This window comes from Echeneis naucrates, chromosome 24 (genome assembly GCF_900963305.1).
Source record: "Echeneis naucrates chromosome 24, fEcheNa1.1, whole genome shotgun sequence".
In the NCBI taxonomy this organism is placed as follows: domain Eukaryota; kingdom Metazoa; phylum Chordata; class Actinopteri; order Carangiformes; family Echeneidae; genus Echeneis; species Echeneis naucrates.
In genome coordinates this window covers 11,242,472-11,259,749 of record NC_042534.1, presented here as the reverse complement: position 1 = coordinate 11,259,749, position 17,278 = coordinate 11,242,472, and the positions used below count along the sequence as shown (strand labels likewise).

At 40.4% G+C, this 17,278-nt stretch overlaps 1 protein-coding gene across 3 annotated transcripts in view; it reads right to left on the bottom strand.

Annotated features, from left to right (window-relative positions):
• syndig1l (synapse differentiation inducing 1-like) overlaps nucleotides 1-17,278 on the bottom strand; it is a 178,209-nt gene that overhangs the window by 26,233 nt on the left and 134,698 nt on the right. The window contains exon 1 of one of the 3 annotated variants that reach the window (XM_029496214.1): nucleotides 1,969-2,014. The exons of the other annotated variants lie outside the window; for them this stretch is intronic. The gene's annotated coding sequence lies outside the window, so the exon portion shown is untranslated. Of the gene's footprint in view, nucleotides 1-1,968; nucleotides 2,015-17,278 lie in introns of those variants that run through there. 3 annotated transcript variants of the gene reach the window in all.

Genomic DNA, 17,278 nt, shown 5'->3' with positions numbered 1-17,278 from the left:
GAGCTAATAGATTAACAAATAAGCTGTAAGCATCCAGGTGCAGGAGGGTAAGAATGAGACTGTGGCACTGCTAACATGCCAGCCACACTGATTCGTCTTTGTGCTTCAGTCCCATTAGACTACCATCAGCACACTCTATTTCCCTGTGTCAGCCCGTTGCCAATCAACCTCAGACCTCTGACCCTGAAGCTGAGAGCGAGTATTATCAGCCAGGCCTTGAGGCCGGTGTGCCCAGATGCAGCAGAATACCAATGTGTCTTATCTGTCAGCCATGTTTACCAACCTATTTCATCCAGACTGGGTCTCTCGCAGCTTTTCCTGGTTACCGCATGTGAAGATCTGCTCACTGTGCTCTACAACAACAACTTCATCTTCCTGTAATTTAATTTCTGAGGCAGTGCCTGGTGTGCAATTTGCATAATAAGGTAACACCAGGTAGTTACTGTTGATCAAAGCATGGCACAATGCACAGGAGCTCATTGCCCAAAATGCAGATGTATCCTAAAGCAAATTTGACAGTGAACTGTACACCCTGGCCTCGGCACATGGAAGTCCACAGACAGATTAAGCAACTGAAGAGGATGAAGTGAGTAATGGGCTTAACACAGTGTTGACTGATCCTTTTATGAACTATTATCATCAAAGGAGACTGTGTAAAAATGTCGTAATCCACATGAAATTAATCTGAATCCTATTCCTGTGTCAGCAGCCACTGCTGATGGTCTGTCCCCTTCATCTACACGTCTATCTGAGGAGCTGATAAAACATTAAACACTTAGCACTAAACCTTCCAGAGCAGTAAGGGCTCCTCTGGAACCTTGTACCATTACAGTCATGTCACTGGGCTTAGTGTTGTCCACACCTCCGGCACATGATTTGAAGTGTTCCTTGATGTGTAAATTCGCCATTGAAAATTTCTGACACGTGTTTGAATTATTCACTGCGAGGTTGCCGCCAATAGCATACCATCCTTGAACATTCAAACAACAAACACAGAAACGCCTTACCCATGTTGCAAGGTTGGCTTGTTATTGGCGAGAGGCAGGCTCCAGCTAAGTTGTCTTTATAGTTTATTGATCCCCAGTTGCTGATAGAAAGACAGCATAATTTAAATGGTCTTCTGGCTCTAACATTAACTACAGAAAGCACCTGATAGATAGATAGAGACATAGATAGATGGGTAGACAGACGTACAATGGAAAAATAGTTTGGGGTTTTTTTTGGACAGAGATTTCTCATTTTTACTGCAGTTTAAGCAGCTGTTCCAATTGTTGCAGGCACCAGTAGTAGATTAGAGAGAATGGGTGGAAATTGATGGCTCTGTGCGTGTGTGCGCGCGCCCGCGCGTGTGTGAATGTATTTGCCTTGCCACCTAAATCTTTGATGAAACAATTACCACCTTACAGAGTGACTTACTGCGCGCATTAAAATTTAAGGTGGGAATAAAATGCAAACAGTAAACCACCCCCTTTTATTGCTCTTTGTTATCTTCCTTTGTTTATGGGATGTTCTACTCTTCAGCCAAGTGCGCAGAGCAATGTCCATTTCTCAAAAAAAAAAACAAAAACAAAAACAAAAACGCACTCTTTCAGCTCAGAGTGACACGATGACTTGATGGCGAACGTATATCTCACTCACACCACACACAGACAGCAGTCGCAGGTGGAAACTGAGTGCAGAGTTCTTTACCAACAGCATCCTCCATCACCAAAGGGGGAAAAAACTGTGTATTGCAATGCGTCGCAATTAACACTTATTTCTAACATCACTGAAGTGTGTTACTGTAAAAAAAAACAAACAAACAAACAAAAAAAAAAACTACTACTGAAAGAAAATGATCACGTGTTTCACAGCTTTAACAGAGCAAAGCGCGTATTATTGGATGCAAACTGAGACCAAAACTAATAATAATAATAACTATTATTATTATTATTATTAATTGGATAAGGTGCTGTAATCTGTTCCTACCTTTGACTTCTTGACAATCCAAATATTGTGTGGAGGCTGAAAACACTGGCTGCTTCCCGCCTGTGCATTATGGCTGGGATGCTGACGGTGTCGCCCGGTGAAAGAGACATCTCCCGGACTTTCTCATTGGAACAAATAACCGATCACTTTCTGGCGAACAGACCTCTCCTCCCGGCGAGCCGCCGCCACCGCCACAGCCTCCTAATCTCTAATCTCTCCTCCCTATAAATGCGAAGGTCCCGCTCCCCCAGTATAACCGTTTACCTTGAGAGTCGACTGAAATGTTGTCGCCCTCGGAAAGTTGAATCGCCCCCTTTGTGTGCGTGTGCGTGTGTGTGTGTGTCTAAGGGGAGGGGGAGAGAGAGAGAGAGAGAGGAAGGGAGAGAGAGAGAGAGAGAGAGACCTAGAGATCCTGAAGCAGGAGGCTCACTGACTAGTCTGAAGTCCAGCACGCCTCGCGATGCGCGCTCCCTCCTTACTTCCAAAGACTTTATACTTCATACCAGTGAACGAGGTTAATCTTCTCTTAGAGCGATGCTTTTTTTATGCTCTCTCTGTTCTTCTTCCTTCAAACCTTCAGCAGCAGCAGAATCAAAAGCTGTCTCTTAGTGGAGGTTGGCCAGCTGATCCGTTTGACCCTCCCTGTTTTAAATCAGCTATAAAAACTTTTTTTTTTTATTATTATTGGTTTATTTTATTTTATTTTTTGGGGGGTATAACAGTCCATAGATAATGAAAACAACCCACTGCAAATCAAAGAAAAGTGTAAACAAATGCCACAACAATTACTCTGAGTGGCCCACTGCAGTGGGGGGGAATAACTTGATTAGGTCAGGCGGAAGAGAAGCTGCTTTGACACAAAAATAATGACTCATATACTTTAGAGGCTCTGAATATTTATATTCTGGCTTTGCGTTTTATCATTACTAGCAGCATCGTCATTAGACATCTTTCAGCCAGAGTTAGATCAATCTTTGTTCGTTTTCAGCAGCTTTAATTGAGGTGACCCCAGTTCAGTATCAGTGATGTCACACATCTCCATGCACCAATCGGATTCAGAGTTGCTAAGTTGTTTAGCCACTGTCAATCAAGCCTGATCATATCGCACCACAATGTTCGCGATTAAGCAGATAAGCTTTTGCAGAGTCTAACTCGTCATTAAACTTTGATTTATAAAGATCCTTACTGAGACCGGCCGTGCCAAAGATTTAATCCACACATTTAATTTGAAATATTTTGCAAATTTGTATATCTAATGCAAATTGCAAGTGTGGGGGAAGGATAGCTGAGTACAGTCTACCAGACAACCATATTAAAGGCAGCGAAGTCGCACAAGAAGAACATTGCAGCATTTGAGGTAAGAGTTATCCATGGCTTGGACCAACAGCTGCATGGTATTAGTGGGAAGGACAGGTGTTCATCAAGCATGGATTATCGAGGGTTGGTTGGATTAAGGAATGAAGAGGGAATTTTAACATAATGAAGCAAATGACTGGCTTGAATTGAGGTTCATGCATAAAGCATACCAAAGAGACAGTAGAGCTGGCACGAAGGAAGGATAGGTATGGTCGGGCAGAGTGAACATACAAGTGACAGAGTAAACCATGCAAGCAGACAACGGAGCATGCGCACACACATGAATATATTTAAAATGTTCATGTTGTGAATTGCTTCTTTTTGTTGTTTGTATAGAAAAAAAAAAATCACAAATATTTCTAAAAGAACTTTGATTGATAGAGAATTCTGGCCAACACTGTATGGAGATAAAAAATGATAACTGCAAAGGACCCTTCCTGGTGTTTTTATATGTAGAAATGTGAGATGATTTGGAATGATGAGTTATATAATATTTTGACGCCAACTGAGTGTTAATGTATGTGTAAATTGTAAAAAGACATGGTTAATGTGCTGACTGTTAACTGAAGGTCGCCACTCAAAGTTCAGGCCACGTCCGTGGGGTTAATGCATCGTTCAAGCAGCCCATTGAAGTAAATGGACTCTAAAAGTAGCCATGCACCAGGTCTGAAATCCTATATCATTATCTGGGATCTAAATTGTCTTTAAAAGCACATAGCTGGTATCATCATCACAATCTTGTTGTTTTGATCTAGAGACATAGTTGCTCTTTTCTCCTTGAGGGACCTGCAGTATCAATGCCTCCTTCCTTACATGTACAATATGTTGTGAGCTTGGCATTTGAACCTGCAGACTTCACAGGTAAAAAAAAAAAAAAGAAAGCGGCACCAAATACCCAAGAAGTGAGAGGATCAAAAATATTCCTGTAGCAGCACTGATCATTCCTGAGGATGGCCAAGAGGTGGACAACAGGGGAAAGAAAAGAGGGCAGAGGCGAAGTGAGGTGGCTCTGACAGGTTGTGTAATATTCTCAAACACTGATCACACTTCCCTTTCGACATTTTTCTCAATCCAACCCGGGTTCTTCCCCTGCAGTGCTGTGTGTTATTTTCCTTTTTCACTCTTTCAGTATTTCTGGTATGTTCAGAATCCCCCCTGCTCGGCCAACCTTCCTGACTCAATATTGCAATCATATCTGACAAATAGATTCAGATCCACCGGCCAGCTGCTCTCAGGACCTCATTAGAAACCCCTCAATCATAGACATTATACACAGCTTCCCTTCTTTTCTTCACTCCTGTTCTGATCCCCGCTTGACCACTGAGCTGCTGCCCCACCAGAATTCTGCTATATCGTCCAAAGCTTGTTGGTGGTGGTTTTCACTTTGATGCCATACCCACAGGCATGTCTTTGCCTTTCAGAACAGCTGCAATAGCCATTTTTTTTGTGTGTGTGTTAAAATGACTCCAATATCTTTGCCACAGAACATTAGGACTGTAAATGAATATCTCTGGGCTCTGCACCTCACAGGTCTGTTTCCAAACAGCTGACAGGCACGCTGCGTTAATGGCAGCTGCATGGGGAGAATTTTTTAGACCTGAGGTAGCTTGTCTTTATAAACCCCTGCTCTACCTGACCATCTATTCCCTTGTTCTTCCCTCATGGTTTCATTCGTCACCTTTGGAGACCGTCTCTCATATGAGTTTAGAAGGTAGAGAGCTGATCAGAAATGTCGTGCTCAGAGTTACAACATGTACAGTCACTCGTAGCTCACCGCAGGCATTCACATGGAGAAGAAGAAAGGAATACAAATGAGCAACAGTGTGAAAATTAAGTTCTTAAAAAGCCAAACCTTCCACTTAGCTGAGCAAGGTGATGTTTGACAATGAAGCATTCATGGGTTGTAAAATATATTAACCTTAACTCTACATACTATCTATCTATTTAGAATGATCATTCAGAGACAAGGCATACGATGCCTACTTAATGCACTTCTCATTTCTTCATTATAAATGTACATTTATGTTGGCACATAACTAAAAGTTATTAAATCACAGATGAATTGCAGTTGTCATAAATTTGTTTCAATGAAGGAAAAATATGCTGCTGATATTAGTTGTGGGTCCTACCATCTGTTTCTAAACCCAAACACGGATTATGCTGCTTCGGTGCTTGTGTTAAGTTGAATAACTGTTGCACGGCTGTCGCTTGTGTACGCATATACATATAATTCTACACATTTTGCAAACGCTTATATCGCAAGCAAATCGCAAATGAAGGGAAGCACGGACAAGAACAGTCTGGATCTGGATTGTGGTGGACTGGAGGAGGAATGGCAATACAGACAACAATCTTCAAGGGCTTCAGTCTGAATGGAGACCTAACAGAAGAGCACTGCAGTGTTAGAGGTGAGAGTTAACCATGGCTTATACAAAGAGCTGGGTGCGCTGAGTCGTGGTCTGAGCTGTAGTCAGCAGCCAGTCAGTTAGCTTAGCGTAGCCTTAAGACCAGAAACAACAGGATAAACAGTGCCTGAGCCTGTCTTGGGGAGGTGGCTGCATTTGTTCTCAGTTCAGTGTCTGACTGAAAAAAATCATAACCTCACCGCAGAGCTCGGTTCTATAGCTGCAGGGTCTAGGTACATATTTGTGGTATTAATGTTCTCATTTAATTTTCAAGAAGGCATAAGCATATTTCCTAATTTTTTAAATTATTCCTAAAGGATGGTAATACAATAAAGAACAATGACAATAAAAATACACAATAGCAGAAATATCTGAAATGTTTATCTTGATAAGGGTTTTCCTCTAAAAAGTCAAGTAAGTCAGTATGATTCATATAAATAACAATAACGTGAGTACAAATAGCTGAAGTTATTCAAAATCTGCCACAAACCATAGTTGGTTTATATTCATGACCCTCAGGCTAAAGTGTTGTCTCTTGGTAATGGCTGCAAGGTGAATAGCCTAATTTTTTGTGTTTTCGTGTTTCATATGGCAATTGCAAGGAAGCTGAAGAACTGTACAGAGCATACTAAACACTACCACAACCCGAGGTGAACTCCGTATCCCTTTAAGTCATCTGCTGCAGCCCAGATCAGTGGGTGAGAACATCAGTCACACTGGTGCTGCAGAAAGAGAAAAGCACGCCTGTACGTTATCAGCACTCCCCTGTCATCTTTCAGCAGACAAAACAAAGCTAACAAAGAAAAACTAATGGAAATGTTTTCAATTACTTTCATAATTATTTTCCCATTGTCCATATACATTCAGATGCTGTCGCTATGGGATTCACCTGAGTAAATACAGATAAATAAAATAATTGTTTTTTCATACTTTGAAGTCAAGAACATTTAAATGCAAAGCACTTGTTTTAGTAAATTAAATGAACTCCCATTCATTTTAATGGTTAGTGTGACTTTGTCTATGCCTTAATGGGATTTTACAGCCAGAGTGTGAACCGATCAGAGAGTCTTTTCAAACAAAGCTTTCTGTTCTTACCATAAAACGAAACAGAGAACAAACAAACAAACAAACAAAAAAAAAAAAAAAAGTGTCTGAAAAGAATCACACTAGAAGTGGGCCCGTTCTTGGAGCTGAACACATGCTGTTCTAAAAAAACTTTGAAGATGTTTTATGAATTTTATTCCAGTTTGAATATGAAGAGTGCCTTCATAGCAGATTATTGGAGAAAACGTTGGGGCTGTCAAGACACACTGTGTCTAGACATATCTCTCCACTCAGCTATGTCTTTAATGTACATTCATGGCTACAGTTTGATTCAGAGGCAAGTGTTCAACGTTTCTTTCTTTCTTACCCGCCCCCACTCCTACTGGGAATCCGTCAGTCCACTCCTTTTAACAGTTTCCAAGGTCATTGTTGAAATTGACATTTTGCCCACTTACTGCCTCGAAAAAGATGGAGAAATATTTCACTTTTTTGCCACAGATTAATTACTTTGTCTGTCGCATTGCGAACAACTTCACTTTGCTTCACATGACAAAATCTGTCCATCACATGGCATCTCTATAGCTAATTGTGAAACTGTCAAGTAGTGTTTATCCAGGCATATATTGATCCTTTATGACAGAGTCACCTGTCACATGGCTTAACTGTCAGTTTCTCAGATGGAGATATTTCAATAAAAGACAAATAATCACAGATTTGTTCAGCCACAAAAGGGGTAAACCTTTGCCGTGTGCAACATGACGGACAGGTTGGGAAATGCTAATAAGGTCAAGTAGTCAGCTGAAATGACGGCCGTTAATTTTGCTCAAGAAGATGAGCATACAAGACTGTGGGCCCTGACAAGAACCCTTTAATGATCAGGGAAGGGAAACTGAGGTGTGGTTGGCTTGTAGGAGAGGCACCCCCTTGTAGGATGTGGGTTTGCCTGCCCATGTATATGCATATGTGCACCCATATGTTTGCTTAAATACACATCCAACATACATAATGGATGTCTAGGAATGCAAATTATCATCTAGTCTCTCCTTGAGTGTTAACAAGGCCAACAGATCGAGTGCAAAACACCATGGCAGTATTCTGTTGATGCCAGCTCTCAGCTCATCCACCTCTTTGATCAAGACCCTCTGCTTGTCTGTAGCATCACTTGCCAGTTTTTTCGGGTGTCCTATTAAGCATCTCTCTCTGGTTTTTGATTTCCACCACCTGTCTGCGCTTGTTGCACTCTGCCTGCCCATGACTGTTTCAGCCACAAGCCACATCTCTGCATCATATGACCATGGCTAACCCCAGGTGACTGCTTCATAATCAAATGACTCACCCTCCAGTGGATACTGTACAAGTGAGCAGCAAAGACTCTGGTGTGCGTTATAATGACTGTAGCAGCAAAGCCTCCTTGGCAATTAATTTAACTCGAAATTTAATTACCTTAATGGAAATATATTGCAGAAACAATTGCACAGCTGGGTAGAATATGCCTCTATTATTATTCTTCTTAAAAGTCTGCCAATTTTTTAATTTGGTGCAGTTTCTTTCATCCGGAAGAGACAACTGATATGTATAAACTTTCAGTCTTTTTCTTTTAAGGGAAGGCAAACCTGCTTCTGTGAGGATTATGAATGGAGACATGGAAGCAAAATAAAACCACAAACCGTATATATTCAGATTTTATCAAAAAATGAGGGTGCCTTTCAGAACACCAGGCTCAAATTTACTGTCCTTAGAGCTCAGACATGCCTCCTGTGGATGCTTTTGACTTGTGAGGATCCAGGATGTATGATTGCCAACTGCTTAATGAGAGCCCGTGTACCCTTGATTTCTAGGCCCCACTAATGAAGTTGCCAGCTTTTTTAGCAGAGAATACAGTCCTGCCTACCTCAGGTAATCAGTAGCGCAGCATGGCCAAATGCCAGTCCAAATAGCTCTATTGATATTTCAGGCAGCTCCGTTTGGAAAATTATATGGAAAACTCCTGATTTCTCAGGAGCAAAGCCAAATTCAAAATATATAATATAAACGGCTGGGACACATTTTGACAAGCTGTCTTAGCAGACCTGCATAAATGATGTCATCCCAATGTTTATCACATGTGAGCACTTTACACTATTTCTTTTCAGCTGTTCATCTTGCAGTGGCAAACACAAAGACTGTGGGTCTGAATGAATTGTAACCATTGGCCATGATGCACAATGGTCTGGACTGAGTGATATCCAGGTTGCTATGGGAAAGCGAATCGAGACAGTTGCTTTTATGTCAGCCCTGTAAAAAAATGAAACCTAGATTTCAGCCGACAATACAATGCTGTGTTCTTATCAAAGTGTTTCATTTGTTCTGACACACTGTGTCAGATGATGATAGAAATGGCTCAATCCACATATTCGCAAAATAAGCATGGATATATTTTAACTTCCACGTTAATATGTTCAGTTATTTTGCAATCAAACAAGGTGGAAACTAAATAGAGAGGTTGCCAAATGGCTGATCTTAATCAAAAATAGTACTTATTGCTCCAAATTTTCACACAATATACAGTACAGGCCAAAGGTTTGGACACACTTTCCTATTCATTTGAATGAGAAGGTGTGCCCAAACTTTTGGCCTGTACTGTATATTACCCATCCAGTTTCTCTGCTCTGCATCTAAACATTGGCATGATTTCGCCTTCTATGCCAAAGACACTGAGCTCTATGTTACCATTATTCATATAATTCAGCTCCCATAAAGGGAGCAGCCGAATGCATAACCACCAGCTCATTTTTATTTCATCCCCATTGTTCTCTCTCTGACTTCATGAACATTTATTCATGAACCATCAGTATCTTCTATGGCAAACTTTTGTGAGAAGTTTCTGCAAGGATTGAAACATAAAATCTGGATGTTAAGTGCATTGACACTAATTAGCTTGTTTAAAACATTTTTAATTTTTTGGGAGAGGTATAGTAAGTATTCGTTGAAAGGCACAAAGAAGCTCAACTTGACTATCCACGGTTTTAGGCATTGGGGCATATTTCTACATTCTCAGTAAAAGGAAAAACCCCTGAGCAGACAATCAAACCCAATTTACTTGAGCAAGGTGGTGATTGGAATCACCGTCATTGTGGACAGACATCTTAAGAAATCTGCAGATAGGTCAGAATGTACAATGAGGGGCTGCAATAGAATTATTCATAGTTGAGTGCTGAAGGAGGCAAAGGAATCTAATCACTATATAAGACTGTGACTGAGGTCTGTGATACACACACACACACCTGGAGAGGCCAGAATTACTACAAAACAAGCCATTTAATCAGTAAGATGGCTCGCTGGTCTCTAGCTCAAATGGCTTGTAGCTCTAAGCTTATTTTGACATTAATACAAAATTCATGAGCTTTTTTTGGGAATTTTCCTCTTTAAAAAAACTCCAAAAACATTCTAAAAAGCCTGTCTCTAATTATACGTTTGTGTGACTACTGCAGTGATTATGGGGATGTTGTGCTGTGTGCCAGACCATGTTACAGTTATAATTTTTCCCTCTCTTTCCAGTATTTGCCTTATACACATTGTGTAATGTCTTCTGTAAGAGGATATAGAATGGTGTTTTTTTTTATTTGTTTGTTTGTTTGTTTTGCATTGAGCATTTAACTGACAGCAAACTCAGGGTATCATGCTGTCTCAACTGTTTCTCAGATTATTTGTGATCCAGACCCGGAGAGTTCAAGGACAGCTGAATTATTTGCAGAGGTGTCCTCTACATAACGATAATAACGGAACATTAAACTACTGAAAAATGGTTATTCACATAAAAAAAAAAAAAAAAAAAAATCCCTGCTGCCCTGGCTTGCATTGCAATTATTGTAATTGTTTCAATTTAAGTTAATTTTACACATAAAAATGATGTGTTTGTCATATATATCATAAAAGTGGCAAAGTAACAATTCTGTGCAATTTTGCTGATAAGACGTCGGATTGCTCCTGGACTCATGTGTCATGTTTAAAAAAATAAGCAAAAAGCATTTTACAACAAGTGACTTGGTCTGTACCTGTGGGGCGTATACCACTAATGTAAAAAACTATTCACCAAGTTTTTGCACAGTTATCATTAGCACTAAGACCTTGTGGTCGACAGACAGAAATGTTCAGTAATAACAGTATATTCTAAGACCAACTATATGAAATCAACTGAGTTTTATAGCAATGAATGGGTTTGTCAGCATATACTTCATGTTAATTCAATTAAAGCCTCATTTAGCATGCTTCGTCTGGCTTAATCTTTTTGTTAAAGATATGGAAGACTAAAAGGGGTTTTGTGTGGCGGGATAAGTTTCTCCCCACTTTGCAGAAAGTGATGGCACCCACAGCCTTCGGCTCCTGAGATTATGACTCAGTGACTCAGCTGGAGCCGGTCATGGGAAATAAAACTTAACTTAGAGTTACCTTGCCATGCTCAAAAATCTGGCTGTCAAGGCCTCTCTGAAAATTCAATTAAAACGTCAGACTTTGTGTTGGTTCATGCATAACGTAAGTATGTGTTATATATTCTCAGGAAGAGGGAATGTGCAAATGGGTGGAAGGAAAGGAGAGTCAAGTGACTGCCCTGTATGAAAATTATTTTTCTTATAGAACAGCTGCAACTGTGGGCCAAACCTTAGCTAGCTGATAGAGTTGAGTGACCAGGATATACATTGGTCAGTCAGATGTTATCTGACTGAATCATGAAATTAAAGTTGTTGCCAATTTCTCTGAGATTTACACTCGAAAAACATTTTCTTTTTTCTTTAACATGAAATGCTACTAGTTTACTAAAACCGAAGGTGGAGCAGATTATTCCTCTTGAAATCATTATCTTCTGAAGTCGTTGTGGTGCACAATAAAAGAAACAGGCCGGCAAATACTATAGTGACCGACAGATTTATTTATGTTTTCTTTTTGTGGTGCCTGTTGCTTTATCCATAGGAAATCTTGATAGAAAAAGCGTCAAGGTGCGTTTATACAATGTTACTATCTATAATTGGAGGTCTGCAAGTTGTGTACAAGTCAAAAACACCTGCCGAACTATCAGTGCCGTCACGAAGGACAATTATGAATCTTTGTTGTTTTTTATGGTTAATAACAGCCATACATTATCAGTATTCCAGTAACACCCTGCTGCATGACGCAGATAATCACTGAAATGATGCTGAGTGCTCTGACATTATTTTCGACTACAAATACAGGCAGTTGCTCACCAAGTAATTTGGTGTATGAAGGAACAGAACATACATACAAAAAAGAGTCCAAGTCCAAAGCTCACTGAGGCTTTGGACTGCAGTGTTTTCAACAGAGCTGCTCTTTCCATGTACAAAGAAAAAAATTGTTCAAGACAAAGGCAGTCACTCAAAGCAAAAGGGTTTATTATCTTTGGAAAATTGATGGGCTTCGGGTGGCAGAAGAGGGAGAGATCACACAGAATCAAAAACAGAAATGGAAACATGGGTGCATGCTGTAAATTTCTAACGCGCTTTGGTGTTTTATATTATATCACAAAGAAACAGCAGTGACCTTTGTCAATAACTTGAATAACAATGAGTGCATTTAGGGGTGCAAAGTCTTGTTAGTGCTGCATAGCCAAAAAAAGCATTAACAGTTATGTGCCCGCCAGGTCTGCCAGAAAGATGTCAAGTAAATCCAAGCAGTAGCTTCTGAAATACATTGTCACTGGTTATAGTTTAGCCTCTCAATATGAAGACCAAAGGTCACAGGCTTACCTAGACCATTAAGATCCATCCTTAGGGGACCATAAACACCAAACCCCATGCCAATCTGGCAAGCTGTGCAAAAAATAGCATAAATTCAGGTTATTATTTATTTTCCAATGGCTGAAATATTAGCTAATGGTTATAACTTTATTTTAACGTTTTTAGCAGTGGGGCTCTTGGATCACACTGTCAGAGACTATGGTCCAGTGTGCATGTTGATGGTAACGTTGAGATCAGAGCGGAATTTAGACTACATGGTGACTTTCCAATGGCTGAAACAATTCAACATAAAATGAAATCTAAAAGAAAACTTTATCAGAAGTGGCAGTCGGATGTTTCATTTTGACAAAGTGTTGAATATTGTATGAATCTGTTGCACAGCACTACATAGCCGAAACCCTTGGGCTTTGGCTATTTATATGTGTGCATCATATTTGTCATGGGTGAGGGAGTTCTACTTAGTATTTTTCCAAATCAGCACAATATTGATGTTGAGAAAATCGTCCAAAAATAACATCGTGTTTGTTTGTTTTTGTTTATGTCAACACCGTCCCACTCTGCTCCTGCTTTCCAAAATCCCCATCCCTGAGCAGACAGAGGCAATTTTCTCTTCATTATGCAGAGAAAAGCCGACCGGGCTAAATGAACAAGCCCAGGACAAGCCAAGCCATTTATATGGCTTTATGTGTTTACATGTTGCTATTTTTAAAACAGCAAACATTCTCAGCCAAATTGACTGTTTAAATCAGCTTGTTGTCATCTCGCATTGTATGTCGCCAGTGTTTACACGGGCTTCAAATGCACAGAGGTATAGGCACAAAGTCAGAACCGCTGTATTTTCTATCTGCCTCCCACCAAAGAAACCACAGTCGCCAGTAAAAGACACATAAATGCTGGATTTTTCGCTGAGTGACAGATAGAGACTGACAGCGTCTCCTAGAGAATAGGCTGCTTTAAGAGGCAGCATTTTTGGCATCAGGGCTTGATGTGTTTTGTTTTCCTGTCTATCTATCCTGTCTGGGTCTTTGTGTCTTCACAGAAGTCACCTTTTAAGAGATGCTTTTCATTACAAACAGACATTTCTCAATGGAGCTGCTCCTCATGCAAGTCATTCACCTGACAGTGGTGTCACAGGGCCTCTTTGTCTTTGTCTTGTTCCTCACAACAATGTGCATCAACCTATTCATCCTCTGAATGCACGTTTTTATGTTGAAAGGAAAGTAAAGGAATAATGGGCTCGATGCCTGGATTTGGCATTAGTTGACTGACACACTTAAACATTCATGTTCCTGCTAAATTTGGCACATTACCCCACTAATGGTGAACATTATTACTGAACACTGAACGCTTGTTGCTGTGAATCTAAAGTTAATAGATGCATGGCAAATAATCCGGCGAATGTTTGGTGGATTGAAATTTTAGCTGCTGATCCCATTTTACTACAACTTTTACTTTATTGCAAAGTAAACGTTTACTTTGAGAATGATATAAGAAATTAGTCTTCCACAGGAAAGTGTTGGAGATTCAAAAATATGTTTTCTTGCCATGTCCTGTACAGCCCAGCCAGATAACTGGGAGAAGTTTCATTTGAATTTGACAAGTCCATCATTAAAACAAAGGAGGCGTATCCAGAGTATTTTAGCCATCACTTGGCATTTCAACTAAATCATAGGGGGCATGTTATAGGAACTGACAGACTTCTGTAGAAATGAATGAACCTCTGCTGCTCTGTGTCTGGAACAAGAAGCAAGAGTCTCTGTGCAGAGAGATAAATTTAGGAGAGAAAATGTCATCTTCTGTTTTGTGCTAGATTTGAGATGCACCGGAGAAGTGAAGGTGAGGATAAAGCACATACATACATATACACCACTATACAACTATTAGTCGAAATGTTTTGCACTTTTTATAAGACAGAGTGAAATGCATTTGGTAAAACTGTGCAATGACGGCTGACTCCTTCAATTCAATGAAAATTATTTGAGAATCTAAGTAAGTCAATTGGCTTATCCACCTTCACAGAAGAATTTATTCTTATCGGACAACGGGGCGAATTAGAAAAACTCACTTTTTGCCCTGAATTAGTTTAGGAAAGCTAATCCCTGTGGTAGCATTATGTAACAGAACTTACTTTCTGACTATCAGTCCTGCTTGCATATATATACAGGCTGCTAATTAATTTAATGGAATATTAAGCATTGAGGGAAATGTCCCTGGATGAAATTATGGGTGTGACACGCCAGCCAAATATGTTTTCGACTATGATTAAACTTTGATTTCGCACTGAGAGAGAAACATAACTGTGGATTAACATGTTTTAGCATATCAAAAAAGGATTTATGAAAGGCTGGGCAAATGGTCAAGGAATACAGCTCTGTTTGATGGCTGTACACTCACAAACCTCCCAAGCAAGGACATTTTCATATCTCTGCATGTGGTCCAGGCTTATATCATGGAGTGATTGTAGTCTGTTGGTCTTTCTCTGTTCGTTCGTGCTATCTTTGGATGCACTGGACAGGGCACCCAGTACATCACAACATCCCACAATGTCTGTATCATACCCTCAGGCATTTCATGTCTGCAGGGACAGATAGTAGAGAGCTTACAAATCATTTTTAATGAATCGTGTGCATCTAGACCTCTCCCTTTGGCCACTTTCACTCCCATAATGCAGGCGAGATGAGTTGTCTAAATGCTTTCATTAGCATCTTAACCCCACCACCCCCTCCACCCCACCAACACCGTCTGACGTAAGAGTGCCGGAGGAGAAGCAAAAGAGCAAGTCATATTGTTTTTATGATTTCAAAGAAATTATAAGGCAGGCATAGATTGTGAAAGCTTTTGTAAACCAATTCTCTGAAGAGCCGTTGCTGGGCACACCCTCACAATCTCACACACACACAAACACACACACTGCAAAAGCTTTACCAAAAGGGTGGATTTTTTTTTATTTCCTTCAAGGCAGTTTGCATTATCGTTAGCATGATAACACCAAACACTTTATGCATCTTCACAAATGTTCATTGCTGTATTTAGATGAAAAAAGACAAATCAAAGATCAAACTAAACTCATAGGAAAAAAGAGGAGACTAAGTTGGTGATGGCAATTAATAAAGCAATTTAAACCCATTAAGAAGTCTTTTTATAACCTCACTGTAAACCCCTAGAACAAGGAGAGTTTGGGAAAATTCACAATACGCAACAAATGCATTGGCATACGCTGGATGGACTTGCAATGGCCCAGAAACCCACAACCAATGACCAAAGAAGTATCAAAAGGATATTATATATGCACTTCTCAACTCAAGCTGACAGGGGAAATGTTCAACACAGTGTCCCATAGGGAACAGCGTTATCAGATGTATATATTATACGCAGAGAAGATTGACACTTCAGGAATTGGACAGTTGTGCTGAGAGAGATTTACAGCGATATTCTCTGCATTCGGTTTTGTTATCCTAACTTTTGCCTCGCTTCCAGCAGACACATGGAGGGAAACTGCACTCTGTTCTCACACTGTTCCTAATGAATGTGCGCTCTATTGGATGCTGTACCGATGCACCATCAAAGAGAATGATCATCAGTGGTGCACACTTCATTTACTCCCTCATTTCTCTTTCTTATATTCTCTTTGCCTTCCTCCCCCTCGCTCACTCATTCTATGTTGCTCTCACCCTCTGACTCTCCTCCTTCCCCTCCCCTTCTCTCACGAGGAGCGTACCTTATTGGAGCTGCGTTAGAACTACTCTAATCTGTGTGGCAGGGTGAAATGGGATGTTCGATGGCTTTTTCTCGTTTCCTGGCTGAGAGGGCCATGTAACGTGCTAATGGATTCTGCGGCTGTTGCCTGACCCCCTGGTAGAGCGTGCAAAGTTAGGCCTCACAGCCGTGACCCGCCCCCCCAGGTACTATCTCAGCCAAACAAGCCTCACTGAAATCTTTTTATAGTTGCAGAGAAACTGGCCATCCACTTCTAAGGTCGTTAGAGCTTCCCAGGTGAGGGATCTAAACTCTTTGCTGCATTTCTGTGTGCTGTACCAGTAATAGGTTTGGATAGACATGCACTCTGACATAAAATTGTTAAGTACTAGTATATTATCACCGGCCACATGGGTCTATCTTATACTTTTTGTTCTAGAATGATGTTTTATAAAGGAAGTGATATCAGGAGTTTAGATGGAAAGCACTTTATGGATGCTGGGTTATTGTGGCACCTCAGTCACTTATTCATTCACCCAGCACTTATCTGCTAATAGTGTCCTTCACTAAAGCAGAGCTATGACAAGAAACTTGCATGACTTGCTCTCCATTAGATATGTTTGTTTTATGATATATCTGCGATACACTGGTCTTTGAAAAAGCTTCGGTTTACCTCCATAATTTTTCATTAGTATTCAAAAACCATTGAAGCTGCAATCGCAAAGACTTCCATTTAAATAAATGTCTGTTGAATCACAATCATGCAGCTTTATGAAGTGAACAAGGATCTACAAAAACATCCCGCCTTCAACCATCAGCCAAACCATTTAGCCGTTAGCTTTTAGGAGAGTCGTTTATGTTGAGCAAGAGTTGGGATATAGTCTGAACAGCGCACAGATCAACATATAGACAAACAACCGAACACCCATGGGTGATTTAGAGCCACCGTTTAACCCAATCTGCACTCCACAAAAAAAGGCTCCTGTCAACTGAGAGGTTGAAAACAGAAAACCTTCTTGCTGTGAGACTGCAGTACTAATCACTGCAGCTCCATGCTACGGTGTTCCCACTGAAACAATT